This window comes from Myotis myotis, unplaced genomic scaffold (assembly GCF_014108235.1).
Source record: "Myotis myotis isolate mMyoMyo1 unplaced genomic scaffold, mMyoMyo1.p scaffold_m19_p_19, whole genome shotgun sequence".
In the NCBI taxonomy this organism is placed as follows: Eukaryota; Metazoa; Chordata; class Mammalia; order Chiroptera; family Vespertilionidae; genus Myotis; species Myotis myotis.
Genome location: NW_023416323.1, coordinates 3,810,123 through 3,824,918, shown reverse-complemented (window position 1 = coordinate 3,824,918; position 14,796 = coordinate 3,810,123). Strand labels below are relative to the sequence as shown.

General features: G+C 44.3%; 1 long non-coding RNA gene across 1 annotated transcript; it reads right to left on the bottom strand.

The window, feature by feature from the left end:
• Positions 1-11,359: 11,359 nt before the first annotated feature.
• Positions 11,360-13,781, bottom strand: LOC118674409. Its single transcript, XR_004973632.1, has 2 exons — positions 13,619-13,781; positions 11,360-12,992 (listed from the first exon to the last, which is right to left on the bottom strand). It is a non-coding gene; the product is annotated as an uncharacterized LOC118674409 (long non-coding RNA).
• Positions 13,782-14,796: the final 1,015 nt, after the last annotated feature.

Below are 14,796 nucleotides of genomic sequence, written 5' to 3'. Positions count from 1 at the left end.
TTCTCACAGAACGAGGCCTGAGGCAGTGGTTCTGATCCCAGGAGCAGTGGAGGTACAGGCCTGTAAGTCTATTCATATTGTTGTCCACCCTGAGGTGAGATCCATTTACTGGCTATATAGCTGGTAAACTGACACAGGGTGCAGAGGAATGAAAGAAAGCATATAATTTAAAGGAACAAATGAAAGGAGACTGGGCAGCTCACGCTCAAAGACCCAAACACACCAGTGGTTTTCATTTAGGGTATTTTAAAGGAAAAAAGAGAAAAAAATTATGATTAGGGGGTTCAGGGTTGTGATCTGTGAGAATTGGTCAGTAGTTATGAGGTAAGTTTCCATGATCTTCTTTATCTGATTTATTTCTCCCCAGGCATCATTCTCTTGGGGGGCCTTGGCTATTGGGGCCCAGAGACCTTCCTGTTTGCAGACAACCCAAAGTTCTGCAATCCATTTTGGGACTGTGTAGGTGGTGTTACCTTAAGAGAAGAAAACAGATCTATCTTGTGGTTAACAGGCTACATCTTTCTCTTCTCTCCTGCAATATGATTTCCTGCAACCTGTTTTGCAGGCTCCAGGCCACATCTGCATTCTTCCTATCGCACCTGCAGGTCATTATTTTCTATTTATTCTTTAACTAGATATCATGACAGCCAGCTATGGGAGCAAAATATATTTTTCCTCTTATCTTTCAAAAAAGTTTAATGGGATAAAAATCAAATTAAGAGACAGATTAACAGGAGACAATGTACAAAGTCTGTTATATGAATAAATATTCTGGGGCTATAAGAATAGAGACCAAAGGAAGCATTGGGTAGTGGAGGCTTATATGTCATTCTGAAGCTAAGGGGGAAAGAGGGTTGTGGTTTGAGGCTTCAAAAGGCAGGAAGCCATTGGCGTGGAGATGCCAAAGAAAATGTTTGGTAAATGAACGTTTGCTGGGCATCTCCCTGTGAAAGTCCTTCCTGGAGCTCATCCTCCATCTAAATATATTCTAGGCAATTAATCAGGGAAGTCAAAGGAGGGCTTCCTGAGTCTTTTGTTTCCTGAAAACAACACCAAAGTCAATATCCTAAAAGGCACATCTGGGGTGGCAACTGTGCTTCCATTACAGCAGAGCCACGACTCATGCTGGTCTAACAAGTCTAACTAAAAGCTCAATTCTATGATCCCTAGTCATGTAATTAAAGTCATTGAGTACCTGAATCATTACCAAACAAGATAAAGTACTGAAACACTGTTCCATCAATCTAAATGTATTGGCTTTTGACTTCTTATTACAAAAAAAACCTAAAAGATACATTTGAATCTGCTAATAAAAATGCTTCTTGCTTTATTGCTCAAAGCTTCTCTCTAGTGGGCATCTTAGTTCCCAGAGAGCAACTTAATGCATGTGCTAGGATGTTATCCATAGCTGTTCAGGAAGAACTAGGAGTCCTGTGACCCTGACTTACTTCTCTGACTGTGTTTATGCCATCACTACTTACTGCTTTGTCAGTTGCTTTGTTGTGTTTTAACATGTCCCTAATTTTAAGTTACCTGCTCAGCTTGTTGCCTACCTGAAGGACTCCAGTCAGGTCTCTCTTGTTGAGAAATTGGGGAGGTGGGGGGAGTCTCACAGAGGGTTGCCTACCAGGTTTCAATATCATACATGCACTTTCATGTTTAACTTAATTTAGTCCCAAAAATGCATTCAAACATGAATGCTGGAGAAAGGTCCTGGTCTGACTTACAAAAACAAATGGGTTCATAAAGGGCCCTGCAGTCATGGTAACTTTGTGGCGTCTTTATATTTTCTTAGTCAATTAGAAATATTGTGTGTGGGTGTCTAGGAGACATTCTGATTATTCATTTGCTGATTTTGGAAATGTGTAATGCACTCTTCCTATGCACCTACTAGGCACTGTCCTGAGCCCTGGGGGCACTGTCCTGAGAGATCAATTGGACATTATTGCGGATGTTTAACTGTTTACTTGACAACTTATATCTAAAACTGCTTTCTGCACAGTGGGGAGAAATGTAGCTAAATCCTTTCAGCCCAGACCCAGTTTCATCTCCATCAGTTCCTGTAATTTATAAAGAGGTGCAAGTTCCCAGACATTTATAAATAGATGCAAAATAGCTGAGAGACTGAATAGAGATAGCATCTGATCTGATAGCATCTGTGCTTCTGGAGTTTTCCATGGAGACATTACATTGCTCTCTACAGTCACCTTCCCTTTGAAGAAATGACATCTCCAAGGAAGAAGAGTATTCTCCATCTTCCAACATGGCTGGTTTCTGATTAGTGACCTAAGTGCAGAGGAATGACATTCACCTTATAGTTTGCTCTGATGCAGGTTTTTCTATGAAACCTGAGATGGGATTTAACAGCCTCTTGAGGTTATAAGGCCTCACCCTCACACTTCACCTGCAGTCTCTAGCTTTGGGGGTTGCCCTCTTCTCCAAGAGATTCCAAAATACCCCTCAGGTCAAACTTAGCTTCATAAAGGGTGAGGTTATTTCTAATTCTGTGGGCATCAGTCTGAACTAGGACATTTGAGCCAAAGCCTTGGTTGTATCAGCAACGTTTTCAATGAAATCCTGTTGACAAGACAGAGTGGTACTGAACGTATATAAATAAGTCTATTGCCATAAACATAAGAATACCCAAGAAGACCTTATAAATTTATTGGGAGAAGTCAAACAGGGAGAAAAAGATCAGTGTTGCTACCCACATGGGTGTCCTTCTGTCTATTCTCATTGCCCACAACATGTCAAGAGGCCCTCCATATGTCCTCCTGAAAGAGAAACAGAGCTTGAATTCCTATCAGCTCATCACAGGGTCCCACTAGTCATCACATGACCACTGCCTGGCCTTTGAAGGACTCTGTGTCACCTCCACTGTAGAGATGGTCCAACTTAAACCCACAGGAGGTGGGATCTGATGTGAAATGTGACCTTAAGTCAACAATAATGACAATGTCCGCTCACATTTCTGAGCGTTTATTGACCCCTGTTTGCTGCAATGGGCTCGACACTTACAACTTAATAGAGAGTAAAGGATTCAAAGTAAGTTGGCACTTGGAATATGATGTGCATTATCGGGAGTTGAAAAGACAAACTCTAAACCACAATCTCTAAATTTGGTGTAGTTGAGAAAACTGAAGTAAATATAATGGAAATGACCATAAATTCAAGGAATTGTCCCTTCTGGGTCAGGGCAGGAGTTTGTGGCTAGGATTGTGCTTCTGAATGCTGGCAATGCACTGTTTCCTGGCTGGGCGGTTACCAGGTGTTAGCTTGACTATAGTTTGTTAATTCATGTGTACATCTTATGAATTTTTCTCATGCTTTCTGAATAAATCAGCTTATAAAGTAATGTTCATGGTTTTGTTTCATAATCATCTTGGCTTTAAAAACAACTGCCTTGTATTCCCAATGATGCCTAGGAGAGATGCCCCTGATTGGTTTAACTTATTATCTACCAAAGCCCTTGGAAAACACACAACAAACTGAGACATGGAAGACAGAAATTCCTGGAATCTCTGACAACACATTCAATGTGTAAGTCTGGAAGAGGGAAGTGGTTTTGTGAGTTGCGCGTTGTGGACTCGGGCCACAGGGCTGGTGGGTCTTAGTCTATTGCTATAGAGGCTGCAGAGGGGCTGTGGCTCAAGAGCAATGCAGTGTGTCCATTTCCCAGTTTTTTTCATCCAGGAAGTAGCAGCAGTTTTCTTAGTGAGGCTAATCCCTGGTCCTGCCCTTGGAGGTTATTCTGGAAGCTCCAACTTCAGTCTGCTTCCAAATACATAAGTAAAGAAATATAACTTAAATTAAATAAGTAATACTTTTCTAAAGAAAACACAGACCATTTACAGACTGGTGAAGATAGGCGGTTCATACACTGAGAATTAATATTTTAAAATTCTATATTCCTGATATATATATATATATATGTACATATATATATATATATGTATATATGTATGTATGTATGTATATATAACTAACACAGAAACAAACACAGCTCAATGCTCATCTTACGTAATTTGGACAAAGAGGTAAAACGTTTTGGCTCCTTGGGCATATCATAATCAGTGTGCAAGGCCCAAAGGAGGCATATGATTTTGATGTGATCACGTACAACCCCAAGGAGATTTTAACTCCCACTGTGGCTGGAACATGAAATTGTTATTTTTTGTCTTATATTTACACTGGGAACAAAGCCAGTTACTGGCTCCCTCCTATTGGACATTCTTTCTTGTATTTGTGACTGGATGTTGCAGTGATAAGCTCTGTGTCTCTGCATGTTCTGTTCAAAGTGATCATGGGGAGGTTCTTGTTTCTCTGTCTGGGACACGCTGAGGACAACTGTTCCAAACAGTGGCAGCTTCCCCAATGGAACCAAAGTCATCACTGAATAACATGCTTTGAGACTACTTACTGGTTTTTCATTTTTAGGCATTATCTAGTCTAAGATTATCTAGTCTAAGATTTTTTTCTTTTAGAATATGAGGATTCAGCTGCTTTCTTTCCCATCACACACACACACTTTCCCCCCATCTGTCTCTCCAGATGGGAAAATTTTTTGAAAGACCAATATTTAGTGTAGGCTTTATTGTGTTTGTGTAGTGCTATTCGAATTTGTTAGAGATAGGGTGGTCCTGAGTATTAGACACTTGTAATGACACAGAGAAGAGAAAAAGCCAAAAACTCATCCCTTCACAGTCCCTCCAGGTCATCTTGAGGTGTTGCTGCACTCTGGTGGTCACATTACAAATTGCACCTCCCACTAGGGTCAAACCATTTTTCCAACCCGAGGTCACTTCTAGGGTCAGAACCAGAAAAGTCAGTATCAAATGAAAATGCAGGGCTCTTTGTTCAAAAGTCATTAAGAATTTCAGGATGGCCAAAGCAGAGTATTAAACATATACCAGGGCCTTCTAAATGAGTGCACAGATTGTGAGCTCATGAAGCCTACATAGCAGGGCAAATGTATGTGTTCATCTTCCACGTCAATTTCACGCCAAACTCAAATAATAAAAAACCCTACAGATCTACAGTTAATGTTATCCTTAATGGTGAGAACTAGATGCTTCCCCACTAAAGCTGAACAAAATGGCAACTTTTCTTTTTTTTAAAATGTAATTTATTGGGGTGACATTGGTTAATAAAATGATACAGGTTTCCGGGTATTTTATTGATTTTTTACAGAGAGGAAGGGAGAAGAATAGAGAGTTAGAAACATCGATGAGAGAGAAACATTGATCAGCTGCCTCCTGCATACTCCCTCACTGGGGATGTGCCCACAACCAAGGTACATGCCCTTGACCAGAAATGAACCTGGCGCCCTTCAGTCCGCAGGCTGACACTCTATCCACTGAGCCAAACCAATTAGGGCAAGTGATCAGCAATTTAAGCAAAACATGAGCTGTAGGGGCATCCGCATCTCTGATAATTCAGGGATCTGCCATATATATGAGGCTTTTATGGCTCCAATAGTCTGGGCCATGCTGGACGTACCTTCCAGAGTAAAGGACAAGTTACTGCACTTGTACCTCCATCTAATCCATGTTAAGTGGATGAAAAGTGCTTTGTGAAGCCTCTGATGGGACTTAATAAGAGAATCACTTGCAGACTCCTAGGGTTTGGAGCAAGGCTACATCTCCTACAGCAAGCATGTCAAACTCAAAGGCTAACACGGGACAAATAAACAGGGTTTAAGTTTATGTGGGCCACAAAAAAACAAAAGCTTCAATTTTCATTGAAATGTAGGTTTATTTAAATAAAGACATGCTGAATACAACGGGCTGAAATAAATGAGTAATCGTTAACATAAAATAATAGAACACTTTAATAAAAATTAGTATTTTTTCTTGAACATTAACTTACCAGACACTGAATAACCACAAAAATTAATAAGTGTAACAGAAATAAATCTATATTTCTTGTTCTCCCAAAGTGAAATATTTTCTGTTGCGCATACAAACAAGTCAGTACAAGACAAATGATGTGGTAATCGGCTGCTAAAATATTTGCTGCTAGTATTAGTGGACAGAAATGGTGCATCTGCGTATAAGGTGCATAAGTGAAATAAATGCAACACGATGATAGTAATCAATCATTAGCGAATGTTGTAGTTAGTTATTAATAATTAGAGGCCCAGTGCATGCGGCCCATAGGCCGCAAGTTTGACATGCTTGATCTGCAGCAATAAAACAACAGCTCCTGATTGGCTTCTAGTCCTGAGAAGAGATGGAGAGTCTGAACATGGGCTGTAATGTGACCAGGTAGGCAGAACTCCTCATAGTGACCTGGGTTCTATTACACCCACCAACAAAAGGTCAGGTGAGGACAGCAGCATCCATCACGGATGGAAGTGAAAAATCCTGGATTAGACCAGGAAGTTGTGGCCAAGACCACGGGCACCTACCACTCCAGCCCTGTGACCTGCCATAGAACTCTCACCTGTGGAATCACAGAAAGTTACTCTCACTAGTCAAAAAAGAGGAAAACGCTTCCCCATTCCAAGTTCATCCAAGCCCTCCATTCCTGCTCCCTCACACCCATATATCATCAGCCATTTCCTTGCCTGTCCCCAGGCTCCTAGTCAGACTTACTCACTGACACACAAATCCTCTGGGACATGGCTAACTTCTTGACTCAGCTGAGGCACGCCTTGGGAAATGGGGGTGAGATTTGGTCTTTCATGCCTCTCCCAGGCCATGTGGCAACGGCTGCCCCAAGAGTATGCCCTGAATACCATCTGCACACATCTCTCCTGGTTTGGAGCTGGAGAATGGACACCTATGGCCCTCAATTTGGTCCTCACCCCCAAGCCTGTCTGTCCTGAAATCCCCACTTTCCCCAGGCTCCATGCCAACCCCTGTTCTAGTCTGACTACTCTACTCCAACTCCCTTCCTGACTCAAACTCCCTAAGCTCATCTTCTGTGTTCATGGTGTCCCCACCCTACAATCCCTCATTGCTTTCCAGACTCCTAGCTCCCCACAAAATGCTCATCTCCTCCCCTTTGCTCTTTATCTCCTGTCCCCTGTCCCATGTCTCCTGCCAAACTGTACATCTGGTGCTCCAGGTTGCCTTCAAGAACTGAGTCTTCAAGAACCTTATCTATTCCTTCAGCCCTGTGTCTTATCCCACACACCCATCCAAGTCTGGGAGAATGGCAACCCTCTCCCCGCCCCCGCCCCTGCCACACACACACACACACACACACACACACACACACACACACACACACATCACCACAGCAGATCTAGTGGCTCTTCACTCAAAAGTTAGGTCAGCCTCTCATTCATATTCCTCAAACCCATCCTGAGCCCTTCCCAAAATAGCCCACCTGTAGGACACCCTTAGATCCCCTTGAACCAATATAATGCCTGATATCTCCCAATACTCTCCTGGCTTTACCACTTCTCATCTTGACTCTGAGCAGACCCTAACCCTCCATGGCCCCCATCTATGCCCACCTCTGCTTACCCACAATCCACATCTGGCTGAATCTCCATGGATTTAAGCCAACCACCCCAGAGGAGAGATTTATTTCCCTTTTCACATGATCTGTGGACTCTCTAAGGACAGACATGTGGAGTTTGTGAAAACATTGAAAAAAGATTCAGGACACTGATGTCTGGCCTGAGCCGCAGGTCACAAAGGGCTAGCTAGACACAGGGTCATCCAGTACAGGCCTGCAGGTGGCTGACGAGACAGGGACCTGCTTATTTGCTGGAATTGTTGAGTTCCATGACAGAATATTTCACAATTCTGAACATTTGTTGACTCAATTCAAGTCTTCTAAGGACTTTCTACCTTCACAACAAATCTGTTTAAACAGTGCAAAAATTTATGCAGAGTTTAATAACATAGAGGAGGGCAGGTGTTTCATTCATATTTCAAATACAAACTGAGCAGCTCACTTTCATAGAAACTGATAAGGATGGTGATGTCACACTGATAATCCCCAGCATCTTTCCTTCTGACTGGGTCTATGGTGAGGGTTCTGTTGCTTCAGGACAGCTTCATGCTGTTACGTATCATGTTATTGGGTGAGGATCACAGTTGAGTAGCAGGTCAGGACCACAGCATTCTCATGCCCTGTGACTGTGGTGTTGCTCTCTTGGAGGGTGGGCACTCTTGTGGGCTCTGCGAAAAGATCAAGGACTGATTGAGAGTGGGCTTGAGACTTGGGGTCCTGCTACATTCTGAGACATCTCAGCCACTCACAGTCCCCAGTGAGCTCTGTAAAGGTCACCAGAGGATGGTCCTGACCTCTGCAGAAGGACAATTGTCTTTGTTCAGGTGACAATGTGTAAGGAGAGGGCTGCACTTCTCTGACCCCACATAACCCCAGCGTGACCCCTGACCTGTTCCCCAGACATCTCTGTAATGTCAGCATAGGGAACACCTTCCCCGATGATGTTTCCTAAGACTTCATAATCACATAGTAGTTTCTGCTCATGAGCTTTTATTAATTCTTTCTGTCATTAACTTCAAAAAGATGAGGTCCCACTCTTTATGTAAAATTCCATGCATGTTGTGGAAGGCAGGCTACCACCTCTGTCCATCTCTGGGGCCAAGGGAACTTTATAGAAAGTGAAAAGGCATTTACCTCTTTTTAAATAATTCATTAGGCAATAAAGATGGCCCAACCTAGTCTTCATGATTTTGGAAGTGGAGAAGTTCCAGCTAAATGACTTTTCAGTCTAAAAGGACTTTATTTCCTGGCCTGCAGATTGAATATCATGGTAAAATAAGTCTCTAGAGAGAAGTGGTTATAGTTTTTTTTTTTTTTTAAATATATTTTATTGATTTTTTAGAGAGAGGAAGGGAGAGAGACAGAGAGTTAGAAACATCGATGAGAGAGAATCATCGATCAGCTGCCTCCTGCACATCTCCTACTGGGGATGTGCCCGCAACCCAGGTACATGCCCTTGGCCGGAATCGAACCTGGGACCTCTCAGTCCGCAGGCCGACGCTCTATCCACTGAGCCAAACCGGTTTCGGCAGAAGTGGTTATAGTTTTAACAAAAGACAGGAGCTGTAAGAATAGAAGGAAACTATTCAATATGATAAAGGCTACACATGAAAGCCCACAGCTAACCCAACATTCCATGGAGAAACTTGGAAAATGTTACTAACATCATGAACAAGACAAGGATGCTGTTTTCCTACTTACTCACTATAGTAGTGGAAGAACTGGCTGGAAAACTCAGGCAAGATGATAAAATAAGAGGTATCCAAATTGGAAAGGAAGAAGAAAAATTATCTTTTAAAAAAACAACATAATCATATATAGAAAACCCTAAAAATTTCACCACACACACACACACCAAAAAAAAAAAAAAAAAAAGACCTGATAAAAAAAGGCAAAGTTGTTGCTGACAAAATCAACACTCAGCATCATTTCCATTTTTTTTCAACAAAAATGAACAATGCCAAAATAAAATTAAGAGAACAGTTCCATTTAAAATAGCATCAAAGAGACTAGAATACTTAGAATTAAGTTAATTAATAAGATGAAGATATATGCACTGAAAACTACCAAATGTCTCTGAAAGTAAAGAAGAAACAAAATAACTTGAAAAACATCCATGTTCACGGGTCGGAAGACCCCCAAATATCTTCTTATTTGATATGATCCTTATCTAATTCTGTACGACTTTTTTCATAAATAGGAAAATCCATTTTAAAATTCATAATGAATTTCAATGGACCCACAAATTGTTTCAATAATCTTAGAAAAAAGAACAAAATTGGAAATCTCTCCACTCTCAGAGCGCTGTTGTCCCCAGGAGACCCCAGCATGTCCCTGTCTTTCCTGCTTCAGTCCACCCCCCAGGGATTGTTCCTTCCTTACCAGCAAACAGGAGCCCCTGCCAGGGGATAGGTCCTCTGCGGATAAGGGCTGAGAGTGAGTCCATGGTGTCTGCTGCCTGCACTGTCCTTCCCTGTGCGAGAAGAGCTTAGATTCCAGGAAAGCTCAAAGGCACCGCTGTACAAACTTTTGGGATCTGCTGTCTCTCTTCTCTGTGCACTGGGCCTCCTCCTGGTGCAAGATCACTTACCTGGTCACGTGGACCAGTGCGGAGTTTGTGACAGGGACCCACATCCTCTTCCCCTCATTTTTGCCACCATTTCCCCCTCCTTCCAGCTTACCATTCCTCTAAATGTTGGTTGCCTTGGAGCTGCTGAGGTATCTGAACACACACAGACACTCACATGCTCTGTTTGGAAAAGCACCAGGCTGGGACATCCAGGTCATACGCATTCCCCATGGCTCCCAGTCAGGTGCACAGTAGCCTCCCCCACAGCCCTCTCTCTTTCACATTTGACTTTTCCCTTCAGAGCAGGAGTTCTGGGGCCACCTCAGGAACTCTTCTCACAGGGATGTCACCACCGCTGTGCATCGGATCACCTGTGAAACTTTGTAAAGATTGCGATGCCCAGGTGACACCATAGATGCTGCTTCAGCAGCTGTCCAGCTAATGTGGATGCCCAACCAGGATGAGATCTGGTGATGTGGTGATGGGACACCCGTCCCCCCTCTCCTGTGCACAGGGAGGGTCTCCACATCCTATTAAAATGCAGATTCTGACTCGGCAGGTGTGCAGTGGACCAGAGACTCTGCATCTGATGAGCTCTCAGGGAAGGTGGGTCTTACTGGCCTGTGGAGCCCACTTGCAACATCAAGGCTGATGGAGGCATGTGTCCCCTGAGAGGATGACCCTCTCACTCCAGCATTGGCCTCTGCTGTGTCTTGGTCTTGGGTCTGTCAGCACCACACAGGGAGTCCCACAGGCCCCAAACTGGGTATTATTTCTGTTTGTGACACAGAAACCCAGCTGGGCACCGGGTGTGCAACATGTTCTCAAATGCGCTGGGAAGGTTGGATTTCCTCCCAGCAGAAAGGCCACAGAGGTGACTGTGGGGGTGAGAAGGGGTCAATCTGGGTGATGAATGCAGAAGGTACCCTCCCTCTATCTCAGGATGTCACCAGCCTGCCCTTTGCTTCCAGGGACAGAGACCCAGGACCAGGAGTCTCAGGAGGCCCTGCAGTTCCAGGGAGTGAGGAGGAAGGGGTCCTGCATGTCCTGGGAAGAGAGGACTGTGGGGGAAGCTCAGGTGGTGTGGGCTCCCTGGTCGTCAGCGGTAGTTTCTGGGAGACCTTCCCTCTCTGTGGGCTGAGCCTGTCCTGGTGCTCCCTGACCTTGGGCCGGTGTCTGCTCTCTGCCTGGGGGAGTTTCCTTTCATTACCCCACCTTGTTCAGGGGTGGTGACAGGCATGGGACAGGGAGCAGCAAATAGAGCCCTGAGAAAGCAGGTGCTCTTGGGCCTGTTAAAGTAAGAAACTTCCCAACCTGTGAAAATTTTCATGAGTTTATTTGAACCAAGCTAACATCATATGCCTGGAACAAGATCTCAAATCTTAGCTTGGCAGTTGTGCAACTGATTTTATACATTATAATAAAAAACAGAAGATGGAATAGGTTGTGTGAAAACCATTAGGAAGTGAAGAAATCTCTAGAATTGATAAATAGCAAAATGGAGAAACAGTTTTTTTTTTGTTTTTTTTCTTTACTTTGATGGGTCCAGGCTAATTAACATTTACAGCACATAGAGAGGTTGTGCAAGGAACCAGGTAACCTAAGAAGTATGTTGTCTCATATGCTGGTCCCAGAGTCTTGTGCCTTCAAATCGTCTTGCAAAAGAACAACTACTCTGATGTATCAAAGGTATGTTATCCAAGATGCATAAGAACAGGGAACAGGGCTCACTTAACGTAACGTCTGACCTTTGCTAACGAAGCTGTAGGCCTGGGACATGACTCCCTGCCATCACCTGCCCAGTAAGGAATTTGTGATCAGACCATCCTGTGCAGTTATTTTTGGTCCCTGAGCATGTCAGGACTGCCATGTGTCCTGCTGGGCTTGTCAGGCTTATTTACAGCCCATTTTTGTTGTTGTTGTTGTTTTATTCACAGTCCCTAGAAGTAGCAGGTGGGATACAGCAATCATGAGGGCGGAGTCCAAAAGCATCTTTGGGAGCAGGGGATGGAAATCAGGCTCCTTCTCCAGCTCCTTAGGCAAAGCCAGGTTCATGTGTGAATTCCCTGTATTGTCTGTGTGTCTAAATGTCGCCCCCTGGAGAGCAGAAGATGACCTGCAGCCAATGTCAGGTGCTGCACCAGGGATGCTGACCAGAGAATGAGAGCTGACCCTGACACCTTGGTAGAGGTGGGCTCTGGCCTTCAAGCTTAAAGGCCAGTCAGTCGGGGTCCAGTCACTGTGGGCTCGAGGCCTCCTGACTCCATCTCAGAGCAGGGTCAGCCCAGTAAAAGGACAGGATATGGGGCTGCCTTCATCTCAGAGAGGTTGAGGGTCCAGAGGATTATGAGTCTAGTGTCATTAGAACTGTCCTCTATGGTCGATGTCCTGTTTCAGGAGGAACTCTCTGTCCCATAGGTTTCAAGAACAGGACCTGGTGATGTCTCTTCTGAGGTTTTTAGTAGAGTGTGCCAAACTGGAGGGCTGATCCTCTAAATGCTCTGTGCGTCTCCATCATTGCCTTGGGGTGTTGCATCCAAGTCACCTGTGTCCCTGTCCATTCTCTATGGTAGTCCTCCCCACAGGGCCCAGGATCTGAAGCCACTCCACTTGGCGTGTCAACCACAGGAGCTGTGGGTCCCTCTGTTAGGGGAGGGGAGGCCCCTGTGGACCCTCAGTCCTCTGAGATGAAAGCAACGCCAGATCCTGCTTTCTCCTGTCCCATCTGCTGAGGAAGTTCCCCTTGTTCCCCAGGACATCATGGGCGGGTGTGATGTTCAGAGACAACAGGCAGGTGTCCCACAGACCAGGCACCTTGGGTTTGGGAGTCATCCCCGGATTCCTTTGAGGTCAGTGTGAGCTCTCTTTCCCATGGTAGTACCTCTACATGGGGTGAAAGATCCAGAGTGTCTGCCAGGTCAGGGCTCTGTGAGAAGACAAAGAACAGAGGCTACTGTCCAGGCCCCAGGCATATGAAAGAACATTCACAAGGTGGAAATGGGGAGGGCTGTGATTTTCTGGGAATGAGGGAAGGTCTGACTCTTCACTCTTAGTTGGTCCTATCTCCCTCCTCCCTGATTGTGTAAGGGGGTAAAAACCCATCCCTAGGTCATCCCCACACACTTGTGGCCTCCTCCCATGCTGATACCAATGCCTTCATGACTATAAGGAACATAGTTTGACCACTAGTGTCACACAGGGTGACAGGATTCCATTGGGTGGTTTCTCTCATCCATTTAATGAGTGTTTACTGAGCATCTGTGACGTGCCAGGCCTGGAATGTGCCTTGGGACCTGAGAGAACAGGACATAGGTTGGACTTGTGCTCACGGAGTTTACCTTGTAACAAAGACAGGCTCTCAGAGAAATCACAGCACTAATGGTTAATTATAATCCAGTGAAGGACCACGAAGAAAGTGTTGCATGTAGTTGAGTCTCAGTTTGTCTGGGGATCAAAGAGAGCACTTCTGAGAAAGTGCCCTCTTGGCTGAGACCTGAAGCATGAGTGGCCGTTCAACCTTTGGACAGAGGGGGATGGGGAAGAACTGCCTGCACAGGACTGGACTTTGTGGGCAGATACCTGACTGGATAGAGGAGCTTTTGAAGTCCAGTGTGGGCAGTGTGAAGAGTGAGAAGGCATGTGGACTGAGTAATGCTGGTGAGGTTGGACCCTGCTGGGCTGTGGGTGCTGCTGAGGTTGGGTGAGCAGACATCTTAAGAGGCTTCAGGCTCTGGAGTAGTTCATCCCCTTTAATGGACAAGGTGAAAAATGTGCAAGAAAAAGTCATATTACAGTTTTGAATTTTCTATTGAACTTATACTTTAAGCAATATTTATATGTGTATATTAAAATTCACATGTTTATTGACTTTTAGTTCTCATATAATAAACTTACCATATTGAAAGTGTAGAAATTATTAATCTTTGCCAGATGAATGCACCAGAGAAGTTGTTACAATCAAGAAAATGAACATGTTCTTCACTCTTAAAGCCGCCGCAAGCCCTTTTATAATCTCCTCACTCTGTCCCTCTGCCACTCCCTCCAACTCTTATCTGCTTTCGGTCATTATAGATGAGTTTGCATTTTCTGCAGTTTTCATAATTTGAACCATATAATGTGTAATTTTGGGTGAACGTTGGCTTCTAGAATCAACGCCATTATCTTCAAATAGTTCTTTCCTTTTTAATCCCTCAGGTCTATTCCATTGTAGGATGCACCAAACTTGTTTAGCCATTCGCCCATTCATGGACATTGTGTTGATTCCCATTTTGGACTATTTCAGGTAAACTGGGCATTAACACTTGTGCAGAAAAGTCTTTAGCACAGAAATAGGTGCATGTAAAACCAATGAAGGGCCAGAAAAATGGAAGTCAGGGAGTGCGCACAGGAAGTCTGGTTTCAAGGTCCCACTGACACAGGCCCAGCCAGAGGGAAAGAAACACCTACTTCTTCACATAAAGCTGTGTCAGCAGAGCCCACCCACCAGGAGCAGGAATCACAGCCCCTTCTCCCTTCCAGAGTCAAAACTACACACAAGTGCATCTCAGAGGCTGAAATTAATTCACACCTGTCTTCCCAGTCATTAGAAGTGGGAAGGGTGGTATTTAACCTTTCAGCCCCTCTGGTATAGGAGGAAATATAGAAAGGGGTGGAGCGTATGTGTCACGTGCCAATAGATAATACATGGCATGGTTGAGTTCACTTGCAGGCTCTTGACCCTGGGCGAGTGATCTCACCTCAAAATACCTCAGTTTCCT